Source organism: Ornithorhynchus anatinus, chromosome 12, assembly GCF_004115215.2.
Source record: "Ornithorhynchus anatinus isolate Pmale09 chromosome 12, mOrnAna1.pri.v4, whole genome shotgun sequence".
In the NCBI taxonomy this organism is placed as follows: domain Eukaryota; kingdom Metazoa; phylum Chordata; class Mammalia; order Monotremata; family Ornithorhynchidae; genus Ornithorhynchus; species Ornithorhynchus anatinus.
The window spans coordinates 43753705-43772158 of record NC_041739.1 but is presented as its reverse complement, the minus strand read 5'-3'; the positions used below and the strand labels follow the sequence as shown (position 1 = coordinate 43772158).

The window sequence follows — 18454 nt, the reverse complement described above, 5'->3', positions numbered from 1 at the left end:
TGAGGTGGATGGACAACCATTGGAGGTTTTTAAGGAGCGGGATGACATATCCCGAACTTTTAGGTGGAAAAATGATCAGGGCAGCAGAGTGAAGTATGGACTGGAGTGGGGAGAGATAGGAGGCTGGGATATCAACAAAGAGGCCGATGCAGTAGTCCAGGCAGGATAGGATGAGTGATTGTATTAACGTGGTTAAGTTTAAGTTTAGATGAAGAGGAAAGGGCAGATTTTAGCTCTGCTGTGAAGGTGGGACCTACGGGATTTAGTGACAGATTGAAAATATGTGTTGAATGACAGAGAGCAGACAAGGATAACACGAAGGTTATGGACTTGTGAGACAAGAAAGCTGGTAATGCCAGCTACGGATCAGATCCCTCTAGACTGAAAACTTACTGTGGGCATGAAACATGCCTCCTAACTTTGTTGCGTTGTACTCCCACAAATGATCCAGCCAATCTGGTGAGGGAGTTTTGTGATTGGCGGGAGGCTCCTCGAATCAGGAAGAGGAAGGAAAAAACGGCCCTCTTCCGCCTCCTCGGCCTCCTCGCCATGGCCCTGCAGGCTGCCGCCCGGGAACAAAGAGGGTGGCGGCCGGAGAATGAGGCCCTGGAGGCGAAACTAAGGGAAAGTGAAACGAAATGCCTCTTACTGCAGACAGCGGCGGAGGTGAAAGTGCAGCAGGCCACCCTTTTGGAGCAGAAATTGGCCAGCCGGGTGGCCAAGACATTAGAAGAGCAGAAGAAAGGCCCACTGACTGAGTGGGAGATTAAGCGGGTCGTGTACCTGCGGCTGTTTGGGGAAAATTACTCCGAGGAAGGGATGAATGAACCCGATCCCTTACCAGAACTGGAACCGCCCCCTTCCCCACGGGATTGGGAGGGGCCCCACAGAGCCCCGAGGGGCGGCCCAGGCCTCCTGCCCCTGTTATCAGGGAAGAGCAGAATCCCAAGGGAAAGATCACCCCCCCGACTCCTGGTTTCACAGCCCCTGAGCTCAGGCAGCTCTCTAAGGAGTTTTCCTGGGACCCTGGGGAACCAGTGTTAGGCTGGCTGGCTAGGGCGTGGAAGGCGGGAGCCAGCCAGGTGGATGTGAGTCCGAGGGAAAGCAGCCGCCTAGATTTGGGCCCAGGGGTGGATGTGACCCACGCTCAAGGCCATACCCTCTGGACCCTCGTGGTACGCTGGGCCCAGATGGTCCACCGGAGTGAGCAGGGAAGGCCCCCTCCATTGGGCTAAACCAACTACATTAAACCGGCATCTTCTGATGCTTGGAATTGATCAGCTTCTGGATGATAGGGAGAGAAGTCGGGAACCTAGCCCTTGGTCCCTTCCCGCCCAAGAGGGCTCGCTCCATGCAGTAGTAAAGGGTGCATCCCCAGGGCCCGAGCGCACTCTAGCCCACTACTTGAGAGATAGGGCCACGGGGGTACAGACCTGGAGCGCTTTGGCCAATATGGTCCACAGCGACCAGCCCCTGTTCCAGTCTCCTGAGGTGCCGAATACCCGGTGTGTGGCAGCCGTGATTGAGAAAGGCTGGGGCTGAGGAGGGCGGCTCGGAAGACTACTAGAAAGAACCCCCACCAACCCCCACAGTCGGCCAGTTCAGGAAGATGGGACCCAGGAAAGGTGGCCGTATGGCGGGAGTTAAGGAAGCGGGGCTTTCCTGTGGACAAGCTGGATGGGCTGCCCACCAATATCTTGAAGCTGTTCACTTGGAAAGGTAGACCAATGGCCCCACCCGCTGCGGAGCAGGGAAACTAGAAGGGGGATCCGGCGGGCCCGGCCAAAGGACGGTGGCTGTGGCCCTCTTGCAGCCCGGGTGCTCCCCGTGTTTGACCATTCTCGTGAATGATTGTCAGGAAGTCTCCCTCCCGGGAGACACCAGGGCCCAGATATCTATGATTAGGAGGGATGCTTGGCTAAGGGGCCAACCATCAATTATGGGAAACGTTTCCACAATTGGGATCACTAGGAAATGGTAGAGCATCCCTGTCACCCAAGCCAAATTAGTCCTGGCCAATGAACGAGTAAAGCGGGAGGCCCCTGCATTGGCCTTATGAACATCTGGGTGATGGATGTAGTCTGGGGAGAAACCTGGGACGGTGATTGGGGGCAGTGAGCTATCGGCATACCACCTGGAGAAGCGACCACTAATGCGCCTCCTACTAGGGGTGCAGTGGTTGCACTTCTGCAGATGGCACCACCTCTTCCCACATTTCACCATGTGCACATTCCCCAGTAATACATCACCCCCGAAGCTGGGCGTCCCACTGCAGCACTACTCAAGGACCTCGAGACAAAGGGAGTAATACACCTTATCGGTTTGGCCTATAACTCCCTAGTGTGGCCGGTTAAGAAGCCAAATGGAGAGTGTGGTTTGACGGTGGACTACCGCCACCCGAACAAGGCCATGGGGCCTCTTCACTCAACAGTCCTCAGTATCAAAGATATCGTCCGAGATATTGACACAGGGGGTTCGTGTGGATGGCCACCCTGGATGTTATAGATGTGGTTTTCATGTTCCCCATTCACTTGCAGGATCAAGAGAAGTTTGCCTTTACCTGGGATGGAGCTCGGTATATCCTTACGCGGCTCCCACAGCCCTACTCTGGGAAATTGTATGTTTGCCCAAGAGCTGCAGAAGCTCCTTCCACCCCCTGAAGGAATTGTGATATTGCGAATTGTGATAGATGACATCCTGTTAGGGGGAACCTCAGAGGAAGAAGTCAGGGCGATAAGGGACAAGATCCTCCATCACCTAGAATCATTAGGACTGCAGGTCCTGGAGGAAAAACAGGCAGGGCCCAGCCCAAGAAGTCTCCTAGGTGTCTGCTGGTTGGCAGGCCACCGCTCGATACCCCAGGAGATTTGACTCCTTTGAAGGACCTTCCTCCCCCTACCTCAAAGAAGGGCTTCCAACAGGTGCCAGGGACACTGAGATTTTGGAAGGCACCTGTCACGGGGTTTAGTGCCATTTCTCGGCCCCTTCATAATATTTTGAAAGAACGCAGCCAGTGGGAATAAGGGGAGATATACCAGGAAGCCCTCTCCCTCTTGATAGAGCAGATCCTGGCGTACCAATCACTTGGCCCCATACACCCCTCCCTTTGTACTACATGTGGGTGTTGGCAGCTCAGGTTACCAGTGGAGATTGTGGCAAGAGGACACAGGGACACCTGGGGAACACCCAATCCAATTCAGATCATGTAGCTGGCAAAGCACCCAGCTCCCGGAATGCTCTTTATGAGAAAATCCCTTAGCCTCTTAGGTTGCCTTGCTAGACACAGAGGGTACCACAGACAGCCGTTCAGTGACCTTAAAGGCCCACTCCCATTTATTAAGCCGATACTGAGTGGCAATCCTACCCCTCCGGGCGTCACCCAAAGCGCTCTATATTCACCATCACGTGGAAGATGCTGGGACCACAAACCCGGGGTGCTTGACCGAGTTAGTGCAGGCTGCTGTAGGGGGGTCAGGATTGGGCCCCAGCTACCCCCATTGCTGAGGCATCCCCGGTGTCTTGCCCAGGTACTGTGATTGGGGAACAGGAGGGTGTCTGTTCTACTGACTGCTCTGCCCGTAAAACGGGAGGGGTTTGGCAGGGCAAAGCTGGAACCGTTGAGCCCCAAGCTGGCTGCACCCTCTGGAAACTGATCCAAGGTTCTGTCCAGGAGGCAGCACTGGAAGTGGTCCCGTTGGCAGCGGAGGCAGGAGCCCAGACCATCTATACCGACTCCTATGCAGTGTGGGCAGGGGCCACTCAGTAGTTAGGGCACTGGAAGGCAGAGGGGTGGCAGGTCCGCAACCACTCTGTATGAGGACAGAATATCTGGGGAAAGTTGTATGCCATCGGGTCAGAGAAAGCCCTGGCCATAGGACATGTATCCACACACCAAAGGGTCTCTTGGGGCCCACTGGAACAATGAGTCTGACCGATTGGTCTCGGCCTTGGAAATCGACTCCAGGCTAGTTGAGGCCTGTCACCAATTGGTGGGACGCACCGGTGCAGATGATCTGTGATGCCAGTGTGGCACCCACGCCTGGCCCTTAACACAGCAGCAGGCTTGGGAAATTTTCTCTAGCTGTGAGACCTGCCAGCTCCACTGGCATCAGTTCCAGCAGGGCCAGGCTTTCTGGAATTTGAGGGAGGGTAAGGTTTTATGGACAATGGCAAATTGATTTTATTGGGCCCCTCTCTCCCTCCCCATAGAGCTGTAAGCTTTTCCATGCCCAACGCCAGCAGGTTCTACTGGGGCTGAGCCACTGGTTCTCCCAACTCCCAGTGCCCCAGGAAATACATCTTACAATGGATCCCATTTTACAAACGGACCCTTGCAGACCTGGGCTCAGGCCCAGGGAATCCAATGGACATTTCACGTACCATATCGGCCCCAAGCCAATGTACTAGTGGAACAGTTGAAAGGACTCCGGAAGGGGCAACTTAATTCAGGAACATGACACATGCCAGGCGCAGTCACTCTGCTCCAGAGGTGAGGCCGTCCCCTCTGGGAGGCAGTCAATGCACTGAACAACAGGCAGACACCCTCCGGCAGCCCCATGAACTGTGCCCACTGGCAGCCCCATGAACCATGCCTTTAATGGCATGGAAACCACACACCCTGCCATCCTCCCACGAGAGAAACACCAGAGGCAGATTGAGTAGCATGTCATTATTCAGCATCCCCAGAGGGACCAGTTATGGATTACCCTTAAAAAGGCCCTGACTGGGAAATCCTGGGTGGCTAATACTGATGAGAACTGTCGACTGATGCTAATAGAGGTTTGGATATCCTCCAAGACCTAGACCCTTTTCTCTTCCAGGGACCACACCCGTGAGAGGGGGAAGATGACAACATCGCTCTATGAAGCTGCTCAGCCTGCTAGCCATCTTGGCCCTGGGAACCTAGGACAACACCTTCTTGAAGGTCTTGGATCTGAACGTTTTGAAGTGTGGGGGTTGTGGGCATGCCCCATTAAATGTGGGAGGATGGGGTGTCCCCATATAGCCCATCCTTGTGATAACTCCACCTGGTTCAATGCAATAGGGCCCCCTCATCCCTGCACCCACCACCCCGTCTCCAAACCAGCAAATGCCACCATGTACCTTACGGTGAGTGGGTGGATTGACCGTGTTGTCTCATCCTTCTGCTTTCACAGTACTGGCACCAAACTCTGGGCGGGCAAGAGTTCCCATGTATGTAATGCATCTAAGCTCCAGGATGGGCACTAAGCACGGCCAGGGACAGTGGCCAACCGGCCACTGCGAAGGGGGTGGATGTCTGTTCTTAGGGCCTGCTCACTGCAAACAGGGTCTTTGGCAGTTGTGACATCACCCCCTTTGCCATACCTGCCTAGCTCATATGTGGCACCTGTGCTTATCAGTGGCTCCCTGCTGGGCGGGGAGAACTTGCTTCCTCGGTTTTGTGCTCCCAGCTGTCCGCCACAAAGAGCCACCCAGAAGGCCGACATCAAACTATCGGGCTGGGAGGCCCAGTCTCAGGGACCGAGCGCTTTTTCGAGATCATGTTTACTGCATATGGGGTTGCACAGCCTGCTCGCGAAGGACTTATCCTGGCTAAACTAGTTGAACAGATAACCAATGCCAGTGCTGCCAGCCTTCAGACTCTCAGGGACGAGCAGAGAGCCATCCGGATGACCGTACTGCAGAACCAGATGGCTCTTGACTTTCTCCTCCCCAGCCAAGGAGGGGTCTGCAAGCTCATCAGAAAGGAATGTTGCACCTTCATCCCAGACAACTCTAGACACTTGGATGCAGTTGTTGCTGATCTGTAACATGTGGTTGACCAGTACCATGATGAAGACACCAATGGAGGAGTTTGGGACTGATTCCAAGGACTCTTTAAAAACTTGAGGAGCTTCCTATTCCATGGGCTGCAACTACTTTTGTTCTGGCAGTGGGTTTAGTGGGAGGATGCTGGTTACTATGTTGCTGTTGCTCGGCCCTATCCATGCAAATGTGATGATAGCTGCAGCCATCCCCGGCTCCTGCCTCTGTGAGCTACCTTAAGGCCATTGTAGTTTACAAGTAACCCTCCCAACCTCTGAGGGCTCCACCTCCCGTCACCCCTGGCCAGGGCATGGGCCCCTGTCCTCTGCCCTGACCCACGGATCCACTTTCCTGGCTCCTGTGGCTAGCCATGGAAGGATATCAGCCCATGTGGTCAAGGGAGGGACAGCACTGGAGAGCACGGCCTCCAACTCCACCCCACCACCACGCATCCTGGAGGGGACGCAGGGAGGGGTGGGGTCAGGTGAACACAAATGGCGAGGGCCAAGAGGTAGTATGTGCCAAGCTGAACCTGGGCAATGACCATCTCTAGGTCAAAATGCTATCTGTGACTTAGTCTTTCTGGCTGGGAGTGGACGGGGTGGGAAGATAGGTGTACCTCACTTCCATGACGACCAAATAAGGTATCTCTCATTCACCTCACACATCCAATCCATCACCAAAACCTGCTGGTCTCACCTTTAAAATATCGCCAAGATCCTCCCTTTCCTCTCCACCCAAACGGCTCTCTTTCTGGTACAGACTCTCATAATATCCCGGCTGGATTATTGTGTCAGCCTTCTCTCTGATCTCCCTTCCTCCTGTCTCTCCCCGCTCCAGTGTATTCTTCATTCCGCTGCCCGGCTCATCTTCCGCTCTGGGCATGTCACTCCCCTTCTTAAAAACCTCCAGTGGTTGCCTGTCAACCTCCGCACAAAACAAAAACTTCTCACTTGAGGCTTCAAGGCTCTCCATCAACCTTGCCCCTTCCTACCTCTCCTTTCTTCTCTCTACTGCCCATCCCGCAGGCTCTGCTCCTCTGCCGTCCACCTCCTCTCCGTCCCCCATTCTCGCTTATCCCTCCATCGACCCCTGGACCATGTCCTCCTGCTGTCCTGGAATGCCCTCCCTCCTCACCTTCACCAAACTAATTCTCTTCCCCTCTTCAAAGCTCTACTTAGCTCACCTCCTCCAAGAGGCCTTCCCAGACTGAACGGAAGAGGCCTTTTCCCTCTGCTCCCTCTGCTGCCCCTCTACCCCCGCTTCACCTCCCCTCAGCTAAGCCCTCTTTTCCCCCCTTTCCCTCTGCTCCTTCCCCTCCTCTCAGCACTGTGCTCATCTGCTCAATTTATATATATTATTCATTATTATTATTTATTACCCTATTTATTTTGTTAATGAGATGTACATCCCCTTGATTCTATTTATTGCTATTGTTTTTGTCTGTCTCCCCCGATTAGACTGTAAGCCCGTCAATGGGCAGGGACTGTCTCTATCTGTTGCTGATTTGTACATTACAAGCGCTTAGTACAGTGCTATGCACATAGTAAGCGCTCGATAAATACTATTGAATGAATGAAAGAAAGGGAGAAGATTGAGCAAGCGGAGGACCTAAGCTGGGATGGCTCAAACCACAGGTTTAAATACCTGTCACCTCTGACCTTCTGGGCAGTGGTCTGAGACGTGCAGCAGCAGCATCCCACGTGTCTTTCTCTGCCCAGAGCACCAGTCGCCAGCTCTGCAACCAGGACCAGCACACTGAGACAGGGGCCTGGGATGGGTATCTTGCTGAGTGTTCGTAGGGGGAGCTAGCCGCCTCACCATGTCCGAACAAACCATAAGTGAATTCCTGGGTAATAAGACCTGGGTGTTTTGGCATGCGCGAGTAACACATAGATATATTCTGCTTGAGAGGGAAGCTCTAATATCATTAAATAATTTTATTTCTCCTGAAAGGGAGGTTCAATTTGCTGCATCTACTATAATCAAATGGTTCAATGTCCTGTGTGAAAAATAATCAAATGATTCAATTCCCTGCATCCAAAATAATCAAATAATTCAATTTGCCTCTCAGAATAAATTTTGTATAAAACTCAGCCTTTCCATCCCCAGCCTCTCTCTCTCTTTCGCTGCACTGATTCCCAAATGAACCTGTCCCCAGGAGATGGGTGACTGCCTAGACATCACAAGGATCTAGGTTCTAATCCCAACTCTGCTTCTTATCTGCTATGTGACCTTGGCAACTCACTAAACTTTTCTTTGCCTCAGTTCCCTCACCTGTAAAATGGGGATTAACACTGTGAGCCCTGTGTGGGACAGGTCACACAGTAGACAAGTGGCAGAGGGGGGTTTAGAACCCACAACCTCTGACTCCCAAGCCCGAGGTCTTGCCACTAGGCCATTCTGCCAGATATGTATATACATATATATACACACACCCAAATAATTCTTTTTGCCAGTGCTGTTACTATTTTTATATCTATCACTGCTATTAGCATGTAAGCTCCTTGTGGTCAGGGATGTGCCCTTTAGTTATTCAGTATTTCCCAAGTGCCTAGTAAAGTAGACCATAGCAAGGGGATGCTCAAGCCATGATACTAATATTACTACTTGAGTGTTTAGTCAGAAGCAGCAAGAGGCAGGGCAAAAGGATGAAGGAGGGTCTAGCTGGGTGGCTGGGTGCATTTACACCAATGGTAATTAGTTTCTGTTTGATGTGGAGGTTGATGGGCAAACACTGGAGGTTTTTGAGGAGTGGGGAAATGTGAACTGAATGGTATTGTAGAAAAAATATCTGAACAGGAGAAGAAAGTTTGGCATGGAGTGGTGAGAGACAGGAAACAGGGAAGTCAGTAAGAAGGGTGATGCAGTCATCAAGGCAGGATAGGATAAGAGCTTAGATGAATGTGGTAGCAATTTGGATTGAGAATGGCAGATTTTAGTGATGTTGTGAAGATTGAGCCAACAAGATTTGGTAATAGATTGAGTATGTGGATTGAATGAAAAAGGTGAGCTGAGGATAATGCCAAGGCTATAGGCTTGGGAGGCACGGGTGATGGTGATGCTGTCTACAGTGACGGGAAAGTCAGGGGGAGGTCAGGATTTGAGTGAGAAGATGAAGAGTTCTGTTTTGGACATGCTAAATTTGAGGTATTGGTGGGCTATCCAAGTAATAATAACAATAACATTGGTATTTGTTAAGTGCTTACTATATGCCAAGCACTGTTCTAAGCTCTGGGGTAGATTCAATGTAATCAGGTAGTCCCACGTGGGCCTCACAGTCTTTAACCCCATTTTATGGATGAGGTAACTGAGACCCACGTGGGACAACCTGATTACATTGAATCTACCCCAGAGCTTAGAACAGTGCTTGGCACATAGTAAGCACTTAACAAATACCATTATTATTACTATAGTGACATGTGAGAAGTGAAATGACCTGCCCAGAGTCTCTCAGCTGACAAGTGGTGGAGCTGGGATTAGAACCCATGACCCCTGACTCCAAAGATCATGCTCTTTTCACTAAGCCATGCTGTTTCTCATAAGTAGAGGTGTCCTGAAAGCAAGAGGAAATATGAGTCAGCAGAGAAGAACAAAGATTAGGGCTGGATATGTAGATTTGTGAATCATCCATTTAAAGATAGCAGTTGAAGCAATGGGGGCAAATCAGTTCTCCAAGCTATTGGTGTAGATGGAGAATAAAGAGGACCCAGGACACCTTGAGGTAATCCCATTGATAGGGGGTGGGAGGCAGAGGAGGAGCCTGATCTCTCTCCTCTCGTCTTACATTTCCTTCTGCCTTAGAGACATCTCTACTTGAAGTCCATTCTTCACTCTGTTGCCCAAATCATTTTTCTACAGAAATATTCTGTTCATGTTTCCCCACTCCTCAAGAACCTTCAGTGGCTGCTCATCCACCTGCGCATCAAACAGAAACTCCTTACCATCGGCTTTAAAGCACTCAGTCACCTTGCCCCCTCCTACCTCACCTTGCTACTACTCTCCTACTTCTACCCAGCCCAAATACTTGGCTCCTCTAATGCCAACCTACTCATTTTACCTCAGTCTCATCTATCGCAACACCTACCTCTGGGACAGATACCAGCCTCTTCTTGTGTGCGGGCACTTTTCTGGCCATTGGTGTGAAGAAACTCTTGGGGAAACTTCCAGCAGGACCCATTTGAATTTGATTCCTAAATCTACATCTCTTTCCCTGTTCTCTCTCCCTCCCTCCAGACTTGTATTTCTTCCTGCTTTCAGGACATCTCCACCTGGATGTTCTCCTGCCACCTAAAACTCAACATGTCTAAGACTGAGTTTCTTATCTTCCCTCCAAAACCCTGTTCTCTCCCAGACTTTCCCTTCACTGTGGACCGTCTTTCCTGTTTCACAAGCCCCCAACCTTGGTGTCATCCTTGACTTCGCTCTCTCATTCACCCCACATGTTCAATCTGTCACCAAAACCCACCAGTCTCACCTTCACAACATCGCCAAGATCCACCCTTTCCTCTTCTTCCAAACCACTACCTTGTTAGTACAATCACTCATCATATCCTGACTGGATTACTGCATCAGCAAACTTTCTGATCTCCCAACCTCCTGTTTCTCCCCACTTCAGTCTATACTTCACTCTGCTGTCTGGATTATCTTTCTACAGAAACACTCTGGGCATGTCACCCCCCTCCTCAATAATCTCTAATGATTGTCTATCAACCTTCATATCAAGCAAAAACTCCTTACTATTGGCTTCAAAGCTCTCCATCACCTTGCCCCCTCTTACCTCACCTCCTTTCTCTCCTTCTACAGCCCAGCCCACACACTATGCTCCTCTCACGCTAACCTCCTCACTGTGCCTCATTCTCACCTGACCCACCATTAACCTCTGGCCCACGTCCTACCTCTGGTCTGGAATGCCCTCCCTCCTCACATCCACCAAACTAACACACTTCCCCCCTTCAAAGCTCTGCTGAAAGCTCACCTCCTCCAGGAGACATTCCCAGACTAAGCCCCCCTTTTCCTCTGCTCCTCCTCCCCTTCCCATCACCCCTACTCCCACCCACTAGTCTACCCCTCACCCACCCCACAGCACTTGTGTATATATATATGTATATAAATATATATATTCTAGACTGTGAGCCCGTTGTTTGGTAGGGTTTCTCTCTATCTGATACTGAATTGTACTTTCCAAGTGATTAGTACAGTGCTCAGCACACAGTAAGTGCTCAATAAATATGAATGAATGAATGAATGAATGAATGAATGAATCTCAGGCTGACCTTGTGGAACTCCAGCCTGATCTCCACCAAAATATATGTGCTCACAGAAAATTGATTTCCACCGAGGTCTCCAGTCCAGAAAGTCACATCTGGGCAGCCATGGACTTCCCATCGCTCCCTCAAAACACACTCACACACACACACATACACACACACACACACATCCTGTGTACAAGAATCAATCAGAAAATGTGGCTCTTATTAGAGGATATGCTTACTAATAATATTCTGTGTGTGGGAATCAATTTAAGAATGCAGAGACTGAACAACCCAAAGGCAATCCTTTCACCTGATGGAATATGATCAAGATGGTCTTTCAGGGACAAATTCCATAGTCCTTCGAATCTTACTAAGGCACATCTTTCTCATACACCAATCTTGAGTTCTGTTGGGCTTCTTCTGTTTGTTCCTCTTGGGTTTGGGTCAACCTTGAATAAGAAAAGCCACTGTATTTTCACTGTCAAAGTATTTTGTCCTTCCCCATTTTCTTCACTTTCAATATTGCTTTTATTCCTTATATTTCTTCTTCTATTATGGTATTTCATTGGATGCCCAGGTTTTTCCTTTTAGAATAATTTACTTTTTTCTTTAATTTTCCCATTACTCACACCTGGTGTTTTGTTTTTCTGAACTATGCTTTCTTTCCCTCCTGAAGCTCTGTCCTTTTCACTTTTAACCTCATACCATCTTGATGCTCTTCCCAGTACCCTCCAATAAACAATTTGAGCCATGTTTTTTCTTTGAATTTCCTAGTCATAGTACCTATATTGTATATGCGCTTGCTCACTGATTCAGTTTTAAAATTTTCAGGGGAACCGACTGTCCTCACAAATAGTAACCTTTCCCATTTCCTTTGCCAAAGAATGTAATGATAGTTAAATTATGCCAAATAGGGGTCTTCTTCTTATTCTCTTTCTCCTCCTTCTCCTCCTCCTCATCCCTGTTGAAGGAGGGAGGAGTTTTGTTAGAAGGAGGATTTCAGAGTGGTGAGTTTACAGGTTGTTCAGTGCCTGAAGATGATGAGATCCAGCATCCAGCCAATCGGTGAGTGGGTGAAGTGGAGTGGAGCAGGAGGTCCGCAGAGTTGAGAAGGGAGTGGAGGTAGGAGGTTCAGAGGTCGTCGGGAACACCCAAAAGGATCAATGTTGGGATGGAGAAGGAGAGAGGGAATGTGAGAAAGGCATCAAAATCGTTCTGAAAATTGGAAGTGGGGCCAGGCAGCAGTAGATTACAGGTGGATGATATGAACTTGAAAGGAAGAGATAGTGAGAGAAGGAACAGAAGAAATGGTGAAAACGTGTATTGGGGAATGAGGAGTAGGCCAAATCCTTCTCCTTTTCCAGCGAGTCAGAGGAGTAGGAGAAAAATGGACTGCTCCAGAAGAGAGCAATAGAGGATGCAGTACTGAGGGAAGTGACCCAGGTTTTGGTGATAACTAGGAGATGCAGTGATTGGGTTAAAAATAGGTTGAGGATGAAGACCAGTTGGACGACAATTAACTGGGCATCCCACAGGCAGTATATGAATTGAATTCATGGATGGGGTTAATGCAAAGTTTGAGGATAGGTTGGATGAGCGTGAACTGATAGGATGCATTACTGGGGATGGGTGGTTTAGGATGGCACTGAGAGAGGAAGACAAGGATGAGGTGATCCAAGAAAGAGATGGGGGCTGGTTAATAATAATAATGACAATAAATAATTACAGTATTTGGTAAGCACTTACTATATGCAAGGTATTGGTATTTGTATTTGTTAAGCGCTTACTATGTGCCGAGCACTGTTCGAAGCGCTGGGGTAGACACAGGGGAATCAGGTTGTCCCACGTGGGGCTCACAGTCTTAATCCCCATTTTACAGATGAGGTAACTGAGGCACAGAGAAGTTAAGTGACTTGCCCAAAGTCACACAGCTGACAAGGTACTGTACTGGGGTGGGGTAGATACAAGCAAATTGGGTTGGACACAGTCCTCATCCCAGGTAGGGCTCACAGTCTCAATCCCTATTTTACAGATGCAGTCACTGAGGCACAGAGAAGTGAAGTGATTTGCTCAAGGTCACATAGCAGACAAGTGGCAGAGCTGGGATTAGAACCCATGATTCATTAATTCATTCAATAGCACTTATTGAGCGCTTACTATGTGCAGAGCACTGTACTAATACTAAGTGCTTGGAATGTACAATTTGGCAACAGATAGAGACAATCCCTGCCCATTGATGGGCTTACAGTCTAATCGGGGGAGACAGATGGACAAAAACAACACAACTTAATCACGAGAAATAGAATCGAGGGGATGTACACTTCATTAACAAAATAAATAGGGTAATAAAAATATATACAAATGAGCACAGTGCTGAAGGGAGGGGAAGGGAGAGGGGGAGGAGCAGAGGGAAGGGGGAAATGGGGCTTAGCTGAGGGGAGGTGAAGGGGAGCAGAGAGGGAGCAGAGGGAACAGAGGGAAAAGGGGAAGCTCAGTCTGGGAAGGCCTCTTGGAGGAGGTGAGCTCTCAGTAGGGCTTTGAAGAGGGGAAGAGAGTTAGTTTGGCAGAGGTGAGGAGGGACGGCATTCCAAGACAGCAGTAGGATGTGGGCTAGAGGTCGATGGCTGGATTGGCGTGAATGGGGGACAGTGAGGAGGTGAGCAGCAGAGGAGTGAAGCATGTAGGGTGGGCAGTAGAAAGAGAGAAGAGAGGAGAGGTAGGAGGGGGCAAGGTGATGGAGACCCTTGAAGCCCAGAGAGAGAAGCATGAACCTTTGACTCACAGGCCCGTGCTCTATTCACTACACCATGTCCTGAATCCTCGAGGATCCCAGCTTCTGAAGGGAAGGCTGCCCCTTCCAGTCCCTTGTCTGGAGTTACTAGAGCTTTCAGTTCCTATTCCTGGGTGTCCACAGCATCTAGTCCCTGATCTGAGTGACCACGGCATCTGATCCCTGTCTTGAAAGAATGCAACTTACCAAAGTAATAAAAGTACGAAATTCATCTCTGCTTCCTAAGAAAGAAAAGAGTATTGTGATAACTTAAGGGCAGATAAAAGTAATTTTACAAGAGAACACACTTATGTCCTCCAGTGAATGCTGGAGACTTGTTCCTCTTGCTATCGTTGAATTAAACTGTGAATAACAATTGTTCAGTAGCTATTACTTTGGATGGTTCTACTAGTACAATAATTTCCTGGGAATTAAGCTAAAATTCTGGTCAGGGAAAATCAGTCTGATCCTACTCAGTGATTCACAAATTCTAGTGGTAGTAGTAATAGTATGTATTAAGTGTGTATTGTGTGCAGAGCACTGTGCTAAGCTCTGGAGAAGAATATTCAGGTGGAAATTAGACAAGGACCCAATCCTTTGAGTGTCTCACAATCTATGAATATAGTTGGGGAAGAGGACTGGAGACAGATATGCTGGGAGCAGTGAGACACAAAAACATTCAGACACCAAAAGGGAGAAAGACAAGTTTGCCATCAAAAGATTAGCAAACCTGAAATCAGTGGGGAGCCAAGGTTAGAGGAGTAGAATATTTCCTCAAGATTCAGAGTCCAGAGAAACAGCTACCACAAGCACTGCCCTATTCCACAGTATCTGAAGCCCCATGCTGCAAGTGCTTTCCTCATTCCCACCAGGATGGTGGAAAGCAGGACAGGATGGGGTCTCCTTGATGGTGCCAAGGGGAGGGGACACCAGTCCTGGATATTGGGAGCGATGGCAGCTTGTCCAGTTATGGTGAAGGGGGCTGAGATGACACAGGGAGGTGAAACTGCAAATGTCAGTTGTTTTGTTCTGTTCTGGAGTTGAAGACGGGTCAGGAAGGCACAGCATCAGCTTTTATACTCCATGTGGGGTTCCTAGAGCATGCCAGGAGGTTGGTAGAGAGGTGCATAACAGCAGTGGGTGGAGCAAGAGCTGAGTCCTGAGTGCTGAGGGCATATGCAGGAGAAACATTTTCCTCAGTTGCAGAGGAAGAGAGGGATATTTGAGAATTTGAGTATATCCTATTTGATTTTTCTATCTCTTTCAAGATGTTCCAAGCTGTGAAGTTGTGAGAAATGTAAGAAAATGCATTTCAGTGACCTGGTATTAAACATTTTCTTCCTGGCCTACACTGGAATTGGGTTTTGGGGGAATTCAAAATTGTTTGTGCTCTTCATCAATGGCATCATTTCTCAGACTCAACAGAAGAAGTCCAGGTACCCGATCCTCACCCACCTCACTGTGGCCGACATGGTGATGCTTCTTACCCAGATAGCCCCAGGGATGGTCATGGCTTTTGGGGTTGGAGCCTCTTGTCGATAATATTGGGTGTCAAAAAGTGCTGTTTATCAGTGTAGTGGCTAGGGGCCTTACCCTCTGCACTACCTGTCCTCTGAGTGTTTTCCAGGTTGTCTCCATCAGTTCCTGCAACTCCTGGTGGGCTCAGCTCAAGCCCAGAGCCCCCAGTTGTATCCTCCCTTCCTTCCTTTTCTTCTGGATCATCAACATGTTGGTAGCTGTGAATTTTTTAAAACCAGTTGCTGTCACCAAAAATGTCACTATCAATGTCAATCATTACAGTTGAAAATCTTGTTTTAGTTCACTCCAGATAATATTTTTCTATGAGGTTTTTTTTTTCTTAGTGCCATTCCTTCAATCATATTTACTGAGTGCTTACTGTGTGCAGAGCACTGTACTAACCACTTGGAAAGTACATTTTGGCAACACATATAGACAATCCCTACCCAACAACAGGCTCACAGACTAGAAGGGGGAGACAGACAACAAAACAAAACAAGTAGACAGGCATCAATAGAATAGAAATAGAGCATTTAGAAGAGTGCTTGGCACATAGTAAGCTCTTAACAAATACCATCATTATTATTATTATAAATAGAATTATAGATATATACACATCATTAATAAAATAAATTGAATGATAAATTTGTACAAATATACAGAAGTGCTGTGGGCGGGGAAAGGGGTAGGGCAGAGGGAGGGAGTGGGACAATGGGGAGGGGAGGAGAGAGGAGCAGAGGAAAAGAGGGCTCAGTCTGGGAAGGCCTCCTGGAGGAGGTGAGCTCTCAGTAGGGCTTTGAAGGGGGGAAGAGAGCTAGTTTGGCAGATGTGAGGAGGGAGAGCATTCCAGGCCAGAGGTAGGACGTGGGCCAGAGGTCGAAGGCGGAACAGGCGAGAATGAGGCACAGTGAGGAGATTAGCGGGAAGAGGAGCGGAATGTGTGGGCTCGGCTGTAGGAGAGAAGGGAGGTGAGAAAGGAAGGGGCAAGGTGATGGAGAGCTTTGAAGCCAATAGTGAGGAATTTTTGGTTCATGCAAAGGTTGATAGGCAACCACAGGAGACTTTTGAGGAGGGGAGTGACATGGCCGTGGCATGACTCTTCGAGATGTCTTCTTTGTGTTCCTCATGAGCTGGGCCAGTGGCTATATAGTGATTGTGCTACATCGACACCATAAGCAAGTCCAGCACATTCACAGCAGTAGCCAAACCCACAAATTTTCCCCACAGTCTACAGCCACCCAGATCATCCTGCTCCTGTTCTCCTGCTTTGTTTGCTTTTATTGCTTCACCAGCAGCATTGCTCTTTTAAATTATATAGATGAGAAAGACCTCATTTTCTTTTTCTTGGCGATGTTTCTTGGCTCTGGTTATGCCTTCTTCTGACCCTTGGTTCTGATCAGCAAAGATCCCTGGGTTCCCAGATCCCAATGTGGATCCAATAAGACAGGAGGCCTTCCAGTTGCCATTCATCCCTGTGTAGAACTAAAGCCTTCCTCCTTATCTATTTCTCTGCCTACAGATCTAAAGTGAAGGAATGCACATATTGTGGCATGACACTCAACCATGCTAGCCCCATGCATAGAGGAAGGGGCGAGAGTCTTCAGGAATTGCTAGAAACTCACTTTGAAACTCACTTCCAAGGACTCCCACCACAAGGAAAAGCTAGTCTGCTCAAATACTTGACTATTGGCTCCACCTAGAGCATAGCCATTCCCAGGAGTGGATTGGAACTTGTTAGTGGGGGAGAAGAAGCCCCTCATCCACTTTAAAGTTAATTGGGATGGAGTGATTCCAGGATCAGCATGTAGGAGCAAAGGTTCTCCAGGATTATGTCCAGAAGGTAGAATTTCTGAGGACTGAGTCAATCACCCCTGGTGGGCAGGAAGTGATCATGTATCTTGGCAGCAGTTTCAACCTGGCAACTAAAAATCCTGACAAAGGATCCGGATGGGAGGATGAATCCAGAGAGACTGAGGGGAACATATGCGGAGAGAGCAGAAAGTGTCCTAGTGAAAGGGAATGTGGTAGAGGGAAGGGAAAGGCATTTTTGGCTTAAAATTGTTTTATCTTGTTACCTAATACCCAGAGGTACTCTCAAGAGTCTGAGTCCACTGCAGGTGGCACCTGGAGTCATTTCTGCCAGGAGAAGAGCTGAGAACACCTCTTTCCACCATATATGGGAGAAAGCTTTATTCCATTGGTCTTACTGTCTCCCAAGAGAAAGAGCAGCTGGAACCTCTTGTGAGAGAACTAGTAAGAAGGACTTCCTTCTCGCCCTCTATCTGTGTGCATGGCTTCTCTTTCACCACTGCATCCAAAATGAAGGTGTCCAGACTTCTATTTTCTTCTTAAATGGAGTGGAGAGATCATTATTCTTAGGAAAAATGGCATCCTAGGCAGTAGTGACAACGTGGTCTAGCAGAAATAGGAAGGGGGGTGGAAGTCAGGAGGCAAGAGTTCAATTCCAAGCTCTGCCACTGGCCCACTGCATGACCTTGGGCAAGTCACTTGACTTCTATGGGCCTATGTTCCTCATCTCTAAAATGAGGGTAAAATAGATGGCAATTCCCTAGCATATGCCCCTGTATTTAGCCCAAATTAAATATTCAATAATTGCCATAATTATCATTGATTATCTAGGATCTGTTCTTTTTCTGTACTATTCATCCCTTACCTACTTGCCCCTTCTACAATACTTCTACACCATCCAGTCTCACTAAAACATTGTTTACAGTGACATAACTGCTATGAGGTACTTGGGAAAACACTTCCCCAGAGCTTTCTATACAAATTCCAAAATACTTATTTCAGTGTCACAACTTATTTACAAAATAATAGGCAAGAAAAGTTTTCATTTCCATTAAATGTTAAGCCTCCCAAAGGCAGGATTGTCTATCCAATCAATCATCAATCGATCACTCAATTATTAGTATTATTGAACACTTACTTCGTGCAGAGAATTACACTAAAAGCTTAGAAGAGTACAGTACACTTGAGAGACATGATCAGGACTAAAAGGAATAATAATGTTGGTATTTGTTAAGTGCTTACTATGTGCAGAGCACTGTTCTATGCGCTGGGTAGATACAGGGTAATCAGGTTGTTCCACGTGGGCTCACAGTCT

General features: G+C 48.5%; 1 long non-coding RNA gene and 2 pseudogenes across 1 annotated transcript; all 3 read left to right on the top strand.

Moving 5' to 3' along the window:
- The first annotated feature begins 4752 nt into the window (after window positions 1-4752).
- LOC120638741 lies at window positions 4753-5882 on the top strand. The gene is made up of 2 exons (XR_005660642.1): window positions 4753-4924; window positions 5157-5882. It is a non-coding gene; the product is annotated as an uncharacterized LOC120638741 (long non-coding RNA).
- ORNANAV1R-PS3538 (vomeronasal 1 receptor ornAnaV1R-ps3538 pseudogene) lies at window positions 15322-15775 on the top strand (annotated as a pseudogene).
- On the top strand, window positions 16423-16713 carry ORNANAV1R-PS3539 (vomeronasal 1 receptor ornAnaV1R-ps3539 pseudogene; annotated as a pseudogene).